Consider the following 17,034-nt stretch of genomic DNA (forward strand, 5'->3'; position numbering starts at 1 on the left):
AAAATGGTACCCCGATTAACAATCATGCGATTTGCTGGTTATATACCAAAAGAAGCCAACCTTCCACCGTAAGAATTAAGAGAGATTTCGCGATTGGTCCAAAAATCCACCTAGTACTTAACCTAGGGTCCAGTAGGAAAAATCATTTAATTGGAGGTCCAAAAAATGGTTGAGAAAATAAAATTATCAACATACCCGTCATCCTTTTGAACGTGTGAACAAAATCACGTTGTCTTCTGTAACTAAAATAAAAAAATTGTTCTATATTGAAACTACTCTCTTCAAAAAATCGAAATAAAAACAACCATTAGATCATCGTATGCTTAAATCGTCAAACAAGAACCAAATTCAAAGTCATCAAACAATAATCTAAAAATCAAAATCATCAAACAAAAACCGAAACCGAAAATAAAAAAATCACCAATAAACAGATCCGAAAAAAAACGTAGAGAGGGAAAGATTGCCACAAGGGAAAATTGGGTTAAGGCCCAACCCATGGATAACCCATAATATGAGGTCCCTAGTTAAAAGAGTTTTATTACTAGGCCCTGAATTAAAAATAAATTTTAATTCGGTTGAAATGACCAGAATAACCTTCACTATATAAGTATCTAACCTAGGTTTTCTATCAAACCGACACATTCATTTCATTTCAAGAGATAGAAACTGAATCTCACCTGAGAAAACTGCCGGTCGAAAACTTTCAAAGATGTGCAGAGAAATTTGTTTCAGAGAATTTCTTTTGCAGATCGAAGAAACGAAAAACTAAAACAGGTAGATTTCAGTCAAATCTTCTTCTTCATGTTTAATCTTTTCTTCTTCTTCGTGTTTAACATGTTTTTCGATCTGTTTTTGGAACTGTTTTCGATCTGTTTTTCGAGAAGAAAGTAATACCAAGTGGAGTAAACTGCTCATTCCCTGCAAACTTGTTCCTTAAAATCACAGTCAAGTGGAAAATATTTCCCACTTTCTCGGAAGAAGAAAGTAATACCAAGTGGAGTAAACTGCTTCCATTCCCTGCAAACTTGTTCCTTAAAATCTTCAAGTTTGATATCGGTATTAACACGCAGGGTAATAAAATCTGAAGAGTAGCGAACAACATCAATGCAACTAACAGCAACGCAACTAACAGCAACGCAACTAACAGGATCCATGACAACCTGAAAAATATCAAACCCACAATAACAATATCAAAATTTTAAAACGAACGCAATTCACTCGGGGGCGTTGCCCCCTCGTGAGAAGTATATTCTATGCGGCAAGCTAAATATGAGTAAAAGATACAGATGATACAATTATTTACACATAAACATGTTACAGGACATATATATGTAACTTCAAATTACACATGCTTAAAATACAACAGGATATATATGTGTAAACTAAAATTACGCATGCTACAACTAAAAAACATCTGCTTCTTCCTCACACATGCTTAAAATACAAACAGGATATGTATGTGTAAACTAAAATTACACATGCTGCAACTAAAAAATATCTGCACCTTCCATACACATGCTTAAAAATACAACAGGATATATATGTGTAACAAAAAAACAACATGTCTAACAAATCAAATTGAAGTCGTTCTACTGAAACAAAATTGTTTCTTCATACTCCTCTCAGTATCAACAAAAATTAACAGATCAGACATGCAAGAAGAACAAATAATTCAAAAAAAAAAATTGAAAACAGATCTGAAATCAAAAACAAAATAAAATTCTTACATAGATTGATTGTTTTCTTACTTCTGAAACAATGTTCTTACTATTCCTATTCTCGACATCAACCAAACCTGTGTAAGCATCAACAAAAACATACTCAGTATCAAAACCAAATAAAAAAAGTGAAAAAACTAGATGGCAATTGTAACAATCAAAATCAATTGAACTGAAAACTAGATCGAAATCACAATTCTTACCTACGTTGATTTCTCTATTCCAAACTGTCTTCTTCTTCTTCTCATACTCAATAAAATCGAAACAAAACAAAAATCCAAAAATCAGTAGAAGATAGAAATCAAACAATCAATCAGAAAAAGTAATGAATCAAACCTATTCGATACAAACATAAGATAAAATTGATACAAACCTATTTGTTGTTCTTCAATGCATCGTCTCAAACTCGTCAGGTCTGAAATCCACTGAATAACATCAATAAATTGAGAAAAAGCATCAATGAATCCTTGTTCTTCGTCTCCTCTTCAACACAACAACAGACTAACGAACTCTTGTTCTTCAATGCAACAATTTCGTGTGAAGAAAAAACCTAATTTTGTTTCTGAAGAAAAAATCAACGAGAGTAGAGAGAATAGAGAGCTGAAAACTAATTTGATTTGATTTTCTGTTTCTGTTACCGTATAAAACAACTTTAAATACTGGAGGGTAATTATGGTATTTTCACTTTTATTAAAAATCCTGATGACGTCAGCAATCCGGGAAAATTCAAAACCAGGCCCCAAAAAAAAAAATTCTGGTCCTAGAAATATCAAAAATGGAAAGTGTGGAGTTGATAGTGGAGGATCCACTTTGTGGGGCTTGTATATGTTGAACCCATATAGTAGGGGGTTCTAGTATTTTTCACTTACCACAAAAGATCTACATAACAATAAGACAAGTGATCGAAGAACAAAGTACTCATTCACAAAAAATCAAAAAGGAAAAACCCCACTGTTACTCCCGAACCAACAACAAAAAGTAAGAAAACCATTGTTTACTAACAACGAACAATTATATCGGAAACAGGTACAATTAAAAATTTCACTTCTAATTGTTGCAACAGATATCAGTAAATAATCTTGACGTTTTTTTCTTGTTCCACCCCGTATCAATATGTACTAGGTAAAAACCTAATTTATGTATGAATAAGTATCAATACATACCAATTTGAATTGTATGATACTTAGATTACTGTTGTATATGTGGGTTTTTACGAAATCACTACATATCAATATGTGGTAGGTAAAAACCTAATTTATGTTTGAGTAAGAATTAACATATATCGATATGTATTGTTGGATACTTAGATTAGTTTGTCTTAGGTACACAACAAATGTTGTTAGAGCATAGCTCGGCTGAACCCACCAAGCGTTGGTATGTCAAGTTTGATTGTCAAATTTTAGTGAGCCAAAACTCATTTAAAGAGTCGCTTGATTATGTAATAGAGTCAACTTCGTATAGGTTAGCTTGAAAGTATTAGGATATGAGACATTAAAAGTATTGCGAAGACTTGAATAAGTAAGGAGCTACATTGACAACATCATCCTTCCACTTGAGGTTAGTGATATTTGACTTGAACTGTTTCATTCCCTAACGTATCTTTCAAGTCGTGCATATTGGGAACAAAACTGCGAAGCATGATTGATTATACTCTAGTTAGACATAGTATTAAGGAATACAATACGAGCTTTATTGCTTAACCATTAAACTTTGTAGATAAGACATCGACATAATCGGTTGAATGCTATTGTGATTATGTATGGGTATAAGGTGAAGATTTCATCCTAGGAAACAATGTTTTACATTTGTTTTAAGGAAGTAAATTCATAAACTTGTTTTGTGAATCGAAAGAGAAATCGACAGGCATTATTGGTATTGTTATTCATTGCATATCTTTTGAACTACCAATATGTGTGATTAGTATAACCGCTCATGACTTGTTTATGTTCTTGATAAAACTATTCATAAAGGCCTGACTTTTGTATTGGTACGAATTTTATTAGTGAAACCGATCTTAAGTAATCACCTGAGATGGTATGATCGATTTAGTGTTATTGGTATGACTGACTCTTGGTAAAGGGGAACCGATCCTAATAAGAGGTGCAACCTATCACAAAGGGGAATTGATCCTTGTATGAGGTACAAAAAGTTTTTAGCAGAAAGGGGACCCGATCCTATGGACATGTGCAACACGTTTTTAGGCAAAGGGGAACCGATCCTATGCACATGTGCAACAAGTACAAGTTAAATACCATATATATGTTGGGAACCGATCCTACTACCTAGTTAACCGAATTTTGGTAACTAGCGTGACTATGCAAAGTACTTACATGGAGGTAGAACCGAAACTTGTTTTGGTTGAACGTGAAACCCATATTTAGTGATTGAGTGTTCTTGATCAATCACGTAGTTCTTGAAAGCCAGATGAACCAATTCCAAACTTGTTTGGAAGTGTGGCAAATCGGTTTCAAGGTTGCAAGTATGAAAGAGGACTTACAAAGTAAAATGTCGACATACTTTGAACATGTGCAATAACTCTTATCTTTAATTGTTCAAAGTTATTCCTTAATAGCTAAAGGAAGAAATCCCAGATCGAATAAAATAAATTGAGAATCTTTTATTTAAGATTCTTAATTTTATTTTTGGAAAATGAAAATTAGTAATGCGCATTTACTAGTTGGAGATTTTCTAAGAGATTTTTGCTCATTATTTGGACAAAACATTTCCAGGAATTATGGAAACCGAATTTGGAATATATAGCATATCTTGAGAATATTTTCGGATTTGGAAATTCCTTGGTGTCCAAAATTCCTTGGTCTATAAAAATGAAAGTTTGCATTTCGAGCAAACTAATCCTCAGAGACAACAAAATTATCTCAGTTGTGCTGCTACTGGTGAAGCCGCCTATTCGGAGAGGAGAGTAACCTAATTAGGCGAAATCTCTTACGGCCGCTTAGTTTAAAGACTTCTTTGGGATTGAGAATCTCTATTAGAGCAGTTCCTATGGTAATGTTCAAACTCAAAATTTTGTTGAGCCACGTGGATGGTCAAACGGGTTTCTCCACTATGGTAAAGCAGGCAAAATGAACATATTTGGTTTTCCAGGGCCCCACTACTATTTCTTTTTAATATAAAATGCTTTGTAGGATAAAGTTAAAATATAAAATATAATATTTTGGTGAGATAAAATAGGATGAAGTGAGATAAAATAGAATAAAAGTGAGATAAAATAGGATAAAGTGAGATAAATATTAATAAAATAACAGAATTTGCAGAGGGCGTTTGTGGTAGAAACGCCGGAGTTTGTGGTAGGAACGCCCGCGTTTTTTCTTGGCTCAGGCTCGTGCGTCCTTACCACAGACGCGCGCTGGATGTTCCGACTCAATGTTCAAAGCAACAGATTTATTGATTTGAACATCCATTTTTCATGTTTGTTCATTCCATAGTGGGAGCAAAATGAACAAACTCTGAGTTTGTTCATTTCATAGGAACTGCTCTTAGTACCGTTGGTGGGAAACTAGATAATTGCGGTTTATATTTTGTTTTCAATTGATTTGATTGACTAACAGTGGTTGAACTTTGATTGCACCTAGTTTGTTTATGCTTTAGAATCTTCTCTTCTGGTATAAGATTGACTCAAACTAGATCGAAGTTTCGACGGGGATCTTTAGACTGTTTGTAGATCTAAAGACGTCTTGTGATAATCTATTGATAACAGACTCCGTTCTGTGCGTGATTGATCACAAGAGATTCAAGTTGATTGTGTGTAGGTGTTTATTGAAGATCTAAGAAGATTTGAAGACAAAAAAGACTTTCAAGATTTCTGATTTGGGTTCATAATCTTTGGTGTGCACAATACTTGTTTAGGTAAAAGCTGATCTAACTATAATCGGTTTATCCTTGTGGTAGATTAGATTGATTAGTTGTGTAGATCGACATCAATACAATTCTTTGTGATTGAAAGTATTGGTTGCAAAATCTTAACAATTACTTTGGTAGATAATAATAAGATAGATCTAAGAACCTGACAAAGGAGTTTATATTGAGATAAACAGAAGAGACTTTTGTCGAACTCACATCACTTGGTTGAAAAGAGTTGATACCAAACATATTTTTTGTTCCTTTACTGTTTGGAATACGAACCAAAGGAATTGTTCCAAGTACGTGACTTATTACAGGTCGGAGGCGTGGGAATACATACGAAACTAGGTGAAATATAGGTTTAGTTGCTTGGTCTTAACTATATGAAGTCGGTTTGATTTTGTATAGCGGCTTAATCCTGAGAGTATTCAATTCTGGACAAGGTCCCGTGGTTTTTCTGCATTTGCGGTTTCCTCGTTAACAAAATCTTGATGTGTCATTTACTTTTATTTTCCGCAATTATAATTGTTGTTATTATAATTTAAAGTAAATTACACAAACGTTAATTCCTATTTACTTGATAAGTAATCCTATTGTGTTTGGTTAAGTCCGAACCTTTTATAAAGTAAACATACTTTGTTGTTGTATTGTCTCGATCTCGTATCCATAGACGATCACACAAAGTGTGAACCGATTTGTTGCACTGTCTCGACTCAGTCCATAGACAATAACTTTCGGAGAAAGAACTTATAGGTGGAAAAGTTTTAGTTTGAGGTATATTTGGGTACCCTCGTCTTTTGAATTGGTATCAGAGCAGGCAAACACGAAAAGATCTAACAATCCGTGTTTGGTGCGATCCAACCTATAAGAATTGAATCTAATGAATGATTCAGTTAACGTAAAGCAAGACATCAAGAGTTTTTAATTAACACTTGATGATGGCATCTACGATTCAATATCTAAAGAAATCATCTCTAGAGATTCTACGAGACAAGTTAATCTTGTTAATGATGTGGAAACCTATGACAACTGTAAAATTTGTCTAGAAGAAAGGATGGGTGAAATTTACGATGATGATGACTCAGATTTTGAACGAGAAGTAGAAGAGGATATCTCATAATACTCTAAACTACTGAATCCTTTGAAAAATAAAAAACTGAGTTCTTCAGATTTCGTTGGTCTTATGACTCATCTTTGTCGTGAAAATAAGAAATTGAAGAAGGTTTTTCAAGGATATTATATTGGTTAACAAATCAGTGATTCTCTTCTTAAAGATCGTACTGACGAGCTAAATTCTAAGAAATTAGAATGTGAAAATCTTCGAAGAGATCTCTTTTTGTTGAAAAATAAACTTGTTGAATCTGAAGCAAGGGTTAATTCTCAACCAAAGAGTTTTGAAGAGAAAGAAGGTGTATATCTCTCACGAGAAAACATCTTAAGGATGATGTCGCTGGTGCTCTTGATAAAATCAAGACATTGGAAGAAGAAATGTTGGACCTTAAAAAGTTCAATGTTAGCTCAAACAATTTAACCTCAATGTTAGAAGTAAGTAGAAATCATCGTGATACACGAGGATTGGGCTATAAGGGAATAGATGCTTCAAATATTAACAAAGAAGTAAAATTTGTTAAAGTTACTAATTCTTCTCAACCAGAGGCTTCCACTGTTGTCAAAAATGATATTATTTCTTGTAAAGAAGTAAAGCCAGCCAAGCCTAAGAATTGTGTTCAACCAGCAGCAATCAAAGAGAGCACTTCTTCTAATGTCAAGAAAGCAACAACGTTGAACAAGGATAAGAATAAGAAGAAGAAAACTCGTCGAGCTCCAATGCAAGAGGATCCACAAAAAGGTAACACTAAAACTCATACTTCGTATGTTTATACTAAGCATTGTTATTATTGTGTTATTAAATGACACTTGCAATGGGGACGCAAAGTTCGTAAGATGCAAGATGCACTTTCTTTTGTATCAAATGAATTGGCTAAGTTTGCTTCTCATAAGAACTCAGATATTTATTGTCCTAAGTTTAGGAAAAAGAATTATTATAATGGTAGTTCAAATTTTGCATATGACTCGACAATGTCATCTCATAAAAGACCCAATTATAGAAAGAGAGATGAATTTTTAAATGCAAAGATAATATCTGATGTTCCAAATTGGAGAAAGGATGTTTCGCAAAGTATTCAAAAGGACAATCATCCTAATGATATGAAGGATAAAGTTGCTCATGCGAAACCCAACTCTAAATGGGTCCCGAAGTCCTCCATAGCCAAGAAGGGACCAAAAGTTAGTCACAAGAATGACTCTCAGTTGTTAATTGTTAGTGACAATAGTTATAAGAGTCTTATTGAAAGACTAAAGAAATACATCATGTCCGAAATCTCTTTTACTAGTAAAGGTTGTGATAATGACACTCTTCATCACAAGTCAAAGAAGAAAAACAAGAGACAGAACAAGAGAAACACAAACCAAGCAAGAGGTCAAGAATGATGATTCTGTCTTAGTCACTCATGACGAACAAGACAAGGCTCAACTCAACACAACCTAGTTGTGTTAGAATGTGCATGCTCACCTTGGTACTCAATCTTTTGAAAGGTGAGGAAGTACATGAAACTGAGCACGTGATCTCTCTGTTATTATATGACTATACATCTTTAGGGAGATTTCTTGTCTTCTATTCTCATACCCTCTCTATCTATATTTGAACTTTTGATAGAAAAAGTATTTTGAACTTTATGATGTTGGTATCTACTGATCATATATGTGTATCTCTTGTTTTTACGGTCAAAACGAGTCAAAAATCACTAAATTCGGACATCGTATGCAAAAGTTATGTCAAAAACAGTTTAGTATTGTGATCCTTCACTAGCAACACATGGGTACCGATCCTAGTGAGAGGTGCAATATGAAGGAGTGTAAATTTGTTTTTCCTATAACTTATTCGTCCGAACTCGGAATGACCTCATTCTTTTTGCGTCGGTTTTGTAATTCAATTTCCTACAAGATTGAGGATTAATTTCTAGCCCATGTTGGTGGGATTTATCAAAGGATCATGAGGGGTTCTGATAGAAACAATATGTGAAAAAGTCACAATATGTTAAATCGTTTGGTTTAGCATAAAAGCATATGTGTTTCGGGGTTTTCAACTTTTTCTTGCAGTAGTTAAAAACCGGTTTTCAACCCTTTTCTGGTAAAGGTTGGTTGTTGTTATTCTTTTGTTTTGCATAAGGATGACAACATAATGATATTCCGATATCAATTCTCCCTGGAAGAAGATGCAAACATATGGAGAAGAGGATGCGAAATTTGAGGTAACGAGTTTGTTAGTTAATCGTTTTCCCGTTTAAGAAAAGCCTGATTTTATTTCATATATTTATTGATTTTACTTAACAAAATTTCGGTACAAATGATGTTTTATTCCATTATTTGTGTATGGATGTGCGTGTGATTCAATTGATTCCTATTAAGAAAAACTATTGTTATCTTTATTTATTGTTTGGTATCAATCGTTTAGGATTACAAAAATTCGGTGCAATTGTGGTGCTTTAATGTCTATGTTGTTTCAATTGCTTCCGGTTGAGGTGAATAATTATGCAAGTTGATTTATTTGGTTTGTATGAATTGTTTATGGCTTAACGAAAGAAAAGGTTTACGAGATGAATTGTTTAGTCCAATTCAATTCCGGATAAGAGAAACTAAGTTAATTATGATCTTAGTTAGACTTATCAAAGAGGAGGTTTCGGTTATTCAAGTCTAATCGAATGCCTTAACAAGAAATGCTAGTTAACTAGCCTAGTACTTGTCTTGTTTAAAATTTAAAGGTCTAAGTTATATGGATAATTAGAACCTGATGAGAAAAATAGAGTTATCTTTATTTTGGTCTTATCGAACAAGCGATTGTATTTGTACAATCGGTTTAGCAAAGGAATTAAGGTGCTTAGTCGATTTTTGTTTTGCTAAACTATTCGGGAAAATTTCTTCGGGCAATTGTTTTCTTGGTAACATATCAAAATAAAAGTACTTTGTAGTTTCGGTTTTGATATTGGTTTTCAAAAATGGTGTGTGGAACCCTCGTGCTTAACTCTATAAGTTGCAAGTCTATTAAGATTTGTAAGATCCTTTCGGTTTGTCTTTATTTTTTCGTTTCTTTGTCATTTTTTGACAAAAAGAGGGAGAAATATACGGAGTAAACAAGTGATACTGGTATTGATTTATATTGATTGGTATCACTAAGGGAAAGGACATTGGTGCTTAAACGTTTATCTAACGAAAGAGTAAAAGCATAGACTAAGGGGGAGTAGCATATCATATGATAATTGTAGTTATATGGACTACAAAGGATTGAAAATCTACCTATCTTACCTTTAGGGGGAGTATTAGCTTTGTTATTATAATGTCAACAAAGACATTTAAGGATTGAATGTATACAGGTTATTGTGTTGTTGAATTCGGGAATCAAGCATATGTGTAATGAATTCTTGTAATTTGTTTGTCCATATGATGTAAGAGTTTTGTCACTAAAATTGACAAAGGGGGAGATTGTTAGAGCATAGCTCGGTTGAACCCACCAAGCGTTGGTATGTCAAGTTTGGTTGTCATATTTTAGTGAGCCAAAACTCATTTAAAGAGTCGCTTGATTATGTACTAGAGTCAACTTCGTATATGTTAGCTTGAAAGTATTAGGATATGAAACATTACAAGTATTGCGAAGACTTGAAGAAGTGAAGAAGTAAGGAGCTAAAACGATAATATCATCCTTCCACTTGAGGTTAGTGATATTTGACTTGAACTATTTCATCCCCTAACGTATCTTTCAAGTCGTGCATATTGAGAACAAAACTGCGAAGCATGAATGATTATACTCTAGTTAGACATAGTATTAAGGAATACAATACGAGGTTTATTTCTTAACCATTAAACTTTGTAGATAAGACATCGACATAATCGTTTGAATGCTATTGTGATTATGTATGGATATAAGGTGAAGATTTCATCCTAGGAAACGATGTTTTACATTTGTTTTAAGGAAGTAAATTCATGAACTTTTTTTGTGAATCGAAAGAGAAATCGCGAGGCATTATTGATATTGTTATTCATTGTATATCTTTTGAACTACCAATATGTGTGATTAGTATAACCTATCATGACTTGTTTATGTTCTTGGCAAAAATATTCACAAATGCCTGACTTTTGTATTGGTATGACTTTTATTAGTGAAACCGATCTTAAGTAATCACCTGAGATGGTATGATCGATTTAGTGTTATTGGTATGACCGACTCTTGGTAAAGAGGAGCCGATCCTAGTAAGAGGTGCAACCTATCACAAAGGGGAATCGATCCTTGTATGAGGTGCAACAAGTTTTTAGCAGAAAGGGGACCCGATCCTATGGACATGTGCAACACGTTTTTAGGCAAAGGGGAACCGATCTTATGGACATGTGCAGCAAGTACAAGTTAGATACCATATATATGTGGGGAACCCATCTTAGTACCTAGTTAACCGAATTTTGGTAACTAGCGTGACTATGCAAAGTACTCACATGGAGGTAGAACCGAAACTTGTTTTGGTAGAACCGTGAAACGACATGTTTAGTGATTGAGTGTTCTTGATAAATCACTTAGTTCTTGAAAGTCAGATGAACCAATTCTAAACTTGTTTGGAAGTGTGGTAAATCAGTTTTGAGGTTGTAAGTATGAAAGAGGACTTACAAAGTAAAAATGTCGACATACTTTGAACATGTGCAGTAACGCTTATCTTTAATTGTTCAAAGTTATTCCTTAATAGCTAAAGGAAGAAATCCCGGATCGAATAAAATAAGTTGAGAATCTTTTATTTAAGGTTTTTAATTTTATTTTGGAAAATGAAAATTAGTAATGTGCATTTACTAGTTGGAGATTTTCTAAGAGACTTTCGGTCATTATTTGGACAAAGCATTTCCAGGAATTATGGAAACCGAATTTGGAATATATTGCATATTTTGAGAATATTTTCGGTTTTGGAAATTACTTGGTGTCGAAACTTCCTTGGTCCATAAATATGAAAGTTTGTATTTCGAGCAAACTAATACTCAAAGACAACAAAACTATCTCAGTTGTGCTGCTACTGGTGAAGCCGCCTATTCGGAGAGAAGAGTAACCTAATTAGGAGAAATCTCTTACGCCGCTCAGTTTAAAGACTTCTTTGGGATTGAGAAGCTCTATTAGTACCGTTGGTGGGAAACTAGATAATTGCGGTTTATCTTTTGTTTTCGATTGATTTGATTGACTAACGGTGGTTGAACTTTGATTTCACCTAGTTTGTTTATGCTCGAGAATCTTCTCTTCTGCTATAAGATTCACTCAAACTAGATCCAAGTTTCGACGGGGATCTTTAGACTGTTTGTATATCTAAAGACGTCATGTGATAATCCATTGTTGACAGACTCCGTTCTGTGCGTGATTGATCACAAGAGATTCAAGTTGATTGTGTGTAGGTGTTTATTGAAGATCTAAGAAGATTTGAAGACAAATAATACTTTGAAGATTTCTGATCTGGGTTCATAATCTTTGGTGTACAGAATACTTGTTTCGGTAAAAGAGGATCCAACTATAATCGGTTTATCCTTGTGGTAGATTAGATTGATTAGTTGTGTAGATCGCCATCAATACAATTCTTTGTGATTAAAAGTATTGATTGCAAAATCTTAACAATTACTTTGGTAGTTGATAATAAGATAGATCTAAGAACCTGACAAAGGAGTTTATATTGAGATAAACAGAAGAGCCTTTTGCCGAACTCACATCACTTGGTTGAAAAGAGTTGATACCAAACAGATTTGTTGTTCCTTTACTATTTGGAATACGAACCAAAGGAATCGTTCCAAGTACGTGACATATTACAGGTCGGAGGCGTGGGAATACAGACGGAACTAGGTGAACTATAGGTTTAGTTGCTTGGTCTTAACTATACGAAGTTGGTTTGATTTTGTATAGCAGCTTAATCCTGAGAGTATTCAATTCTGGACAAGGTCCCGGGGTCTTTCTGCATTTGCGGTTTCCTCGTTAACAAAATCTTGATGTGTCATTTACTTTTATTTTCCGCAATTATAATTGTTGTTATTATAATTTAAAGTAAATTACACAAACGTTAATTCCTATTTACTTGATAAGTAATCCTATTGTGTTTGGTTAAGTCCGAACCTTTTATCAAGTAAACGTACTTCATTGTTGTATTGTCTCGATCTCGTATCCATAGACGATCACACGAAGTGTGAAGTGATTTGTTGTATTGTCTCGACTCAGTCCTGAAAAAGCGGGGGTCTAACAACACCACCCAATATTTCGATTAGCAATATGTATGGACTAACTCCAAAACGCTTTCTAGAGAATCAACTAGACAGTCAGACTCAATCTAGGTAAAAGTATCTCAAGGAGTTAATATCTCTCTCTTGTTTTGATTCACTCAAGCTAATAGAAATCAACGAGTCTATAATCAAACACAAGGAATAACTTGGACGGTACCAAAGACCAATGTCCAAGGATGAATCAATATCAATCAACAACCAAAGGTCGGATTTCCATTTGATTGATTCAAACACACAACCTGTATTATTTCAATTATATAAACAAATATAATGCGGAAATAGAAATAACACAGACACCAGAAATTTTGTTAACGAGGAAACCCAAATGCAGAAAACCCCCGGAACCTAGTCCAGATTGAATACACACTGTATTAAGCCGCTACAGACACTAGCCTACTCCAAGATAACTTCGGACTGGACTATAGTTGAACCCCAATCAGTCTCCCACTGATCCAAGGTACAGTTGTACTCCCTACGCCTCTGATCCCAGCAGGATACTGCGCACTTGATTCCCTTAGCTGATCTCACCCACAACTAAGAGTTGCTACGACCCAAAATCGCAGGCTTTAACAATAAACAAATCTGTCTCACACAGACAAGTCTATCAAAGGATCAATCTGTCTCCCACAGAAAAGCCCTAAAAGTTTTTGTTCATTCTTTTGATAATAATCAAGCTGAACAGGAACCAATTGATAATTCGGTCTTATATTCTCGAAGAACAACCTAGATTAATCAATCACCTCACAACAATCTTAATCGTATGGTAGCGAAACAAGATGTCGTGGAATCACAAACGATGAGACGAAGGTGTTTGTGATTACTTTTTATATCTTGCCTATCGGAGAACTCTCACGATCTCAAGCCAATCAATATGATTGTACTGTGACGATAGAAGATGCAAGATCAGATCACACAACTACGATAAAAGTAGTATCGGTCTGGCTTCACAATCCCAATGAAGTCTTTAAGTCGTTAACCTGGTTTTAGAAGAAAAAAACCAAAGGTTAAAGGAGAATCGACTCTAGCAGAGAATCTAGTATCACACAGACGTGTGGGGATTAGTTTTCTCAATGCTAAATGTCTCCTTTATATAGCCTTTCAAATCAGGGTTTTGCCTTAGTTACAAAGCATTCAATATCCACCGTTGGATGAAAACCTGATTTAGATTCAAGCTAATATTTCTCAACCGTTAGATCGAAAACTTAGATTGTCATACACAAATGATTGTACGCTTCTAGGTTTGTTAACCGCACCCAAACGTGTAGATTGTTGGTTCAACAATAGTCTACCACAAATAGCTTAACCATATGAGCGTTTCATACCAACCAGTTCTTCTTCACCATAACTAGTTCAATTGACTCAAATGAACTAGTTAAGAGAGTTGTTCAATTGCAAGGAAATCTTATGTAACTACACAAGACACAATTGAAGCAAAGATGATTTGATTCACTTGAATCAGTTCATGAACTCTAATAGCCACGGTTTGAAAATGCATTCCTTAGTCTTTTAAGATTAAGTTCAGAAATCATCTTTAGATATATAACCTTCTCAAGTTCGCAGACTAGGTTCGCGGACTTAAGACACCGGATAGAGTTTAAAAATTCCAGCAGAAATTCTCGGGTTCGAGAACTACACCGGTTCGCGGACTGGGTTCGCGGACTTGGTTCACGCAAGTAGTTTGTCAACTCCAGCAGAAATTCTCGGGTTTGAGAACTTTGGCAGTTCGCGGACTGAGTTCGCGGACTTGGCACTTGCCATACTTCCGGTTCTCTTGATCAACAAAGTTCGAAAACTTCGGTTCAAGGAATCCATTGGTTATGTAATCTAAACTCTCATTCCAATCATGGAAACATTCTTAGAGGACGTTATATAGTTGTTACACTATTTCTTGTCAAAGCAATTTTCAAGGTGATTGAAACATCCATGACTTTAGTCACTAGGTAAAGATAAACATGGTCGAAGCGAAAAGCTTACCAACACATATTTGGAGATATCGATAGGCGAGGTATACTCGGCTCGAAATACCAAATGTGTATGATCTAGTCTATATATATAGCGTACGAATTTTGTCTCAAAGAGTAGGAGATAGAATAGATAGACTTTTGAGTGACAGATAAGTTCAAGTCTCCACATGCCTTTTTGTCGAGAAGTTCCACCGGTTCCTTGAGTGGATCTTCTACTTGTATGATGAATCGCCATGAAGTCCTTTAGCTCAACTACACTTACTATCCTAGTCCGAGACTTAGCTATAAGAGACTAGAAATCAAGACTTATAGTTTTGATCACTAACATTGATAAACATGCTTGAGATAGCAATGCATGCGAGTTTGACCGAGCAGTGCTCTAACAATCTCCCCCTTTGTCAATTTTAGTGGCAAAACTATCAATACATATGGAATACAAAAAAGATAATGAAACTTTAGTAGCTCCTATTCCACATGTCTAATCTTCAACATTCCTCGAAATCTTCGTCACTTCCAAGTACTCCAATGATCCCAAAGGTTGTAAGTTTAGCATCACCGTTGTTGAAGATTCGTAGCTATAACAATGAGAAAGCATCGGTCTCGATCATTTTTATACAGTGTCATAGTATTATTACATAGTGTCAAAGTCTAATTGTATCACAACTTCAACAATAATACTATGGTTATATGTATCACTCCCCCTTAGTCAATACTCCATCTCACATGAAAACCACTCCCCCTTACACAATGTTCCGAAAACCATATGTATTTGTAGTGTGAACTACATATTAATTCTCCCCCTTTTTGTCAATAAAATTGGCAAAGGTACAAGAACGGGATCATAATGAAATTTCCGTAAGAGACATTTCATGACTGAGAGAAAGAAACACACATCATCTTATTTAGATGCAATCATATAGCCGAAGCTAACAACATTCATCAAGGAGTTTAAAGATACAAGATAACCCCTCTAAAATTCCACAGCCGCACACCCCTCAAGATATGACCAAAGCACAAGTTCAAAAGAACTCTCCCTCATTTGATGTCATTCCAAAGGGAACAACAAGAGCGACCTTAAGTTCCGAAGAAAAGAAGGAATTTTATTGGACACCAAAACCATAGGAATGATTTTTATATCCAAAACTCAATCAAATTAATCACAAGTAAACCCATGATTAATTTAATCGGAATACATAATCAAATTAACCACAAATGTGATCAATTTAATTCATTGTGCTCAACATAAATAAACTTACGGAGCAACGACTAACATAACCATTAGAAAATGATTAAGATAGCCGTTCATATACTCAACACAAGAAAAACTCATGGAATATATGAAAACTCAACTAGACTAATTAAAAGGGATCCCATAATTAATCTAATTGGAATACACAATCAAACTAATCAATTTAATTGTAATTTGTTTTGCTCGACATAAGAGAACTTACGGAGCAATAACTAAATAACCAAATAAGATGATTAATTTAGTTCACAAATGCTCAACATAAAGTATCTTACGAAACAACCAACCAAGCTAATCAAAAATTAATCAACTTAGTCGTATCGTGCTCAACATAAGACACACTACGGAGCCTCACGGTAAAACAAAAGGATGGATCAATGAAGATCTATACCGTGGAATACACAAGGATTCATTCTTTTGCACAAGCGTATACAATATCAATAATCCTTGGATACAAAAGATTTTAACCTATCTTCCGTCAAGGGTTGACAATATAGGCTTAACTTTTGTATATGTCAAAAGTCTATTCATTCTTAAACGAATAAACGAATACCGATCGTGAACGACTTTACTTTTGACAAAAATATGGGACAAAAAAGTTCACGGACGTAAACACAAATATCCCATAACAAGTTGCAACATAATAAAATCAAAAATATTGCAAAACATCATCCTCCAAATAGTTTTAGAATTTTAAACCAAAAAACCTAAAAACAAGAAGATGAAAATAATAGCTATGTGTAGTCACAATCATCGCTATTCAAAGCACTAGTTATTCTTCCAACTAAGCCAAAAAGAAGACATACTAGGCAACAATGTCTTTGAGAAATTCTTTATCATTCTCGAACTCCTTGTCGTCAACCGCCATTGGTACATAAGGTTCGTGAAGATAGGAGTTAAT

Source organism: Papaver somniferum, chromosome 9 (genome assembly GCF_003573695.1).
Source record: "Papaver somniferum cultivar HN1 chromosome 9, ASM357369v1, whole genome shotgun sequence".
NCBI classification, from domain to species: Eukaryota; Viridiplantae; Streptophyta; class Magnoliopsida; order Ranunculales; family Papaveraceae; genus Papaver; species Papaver somniferum.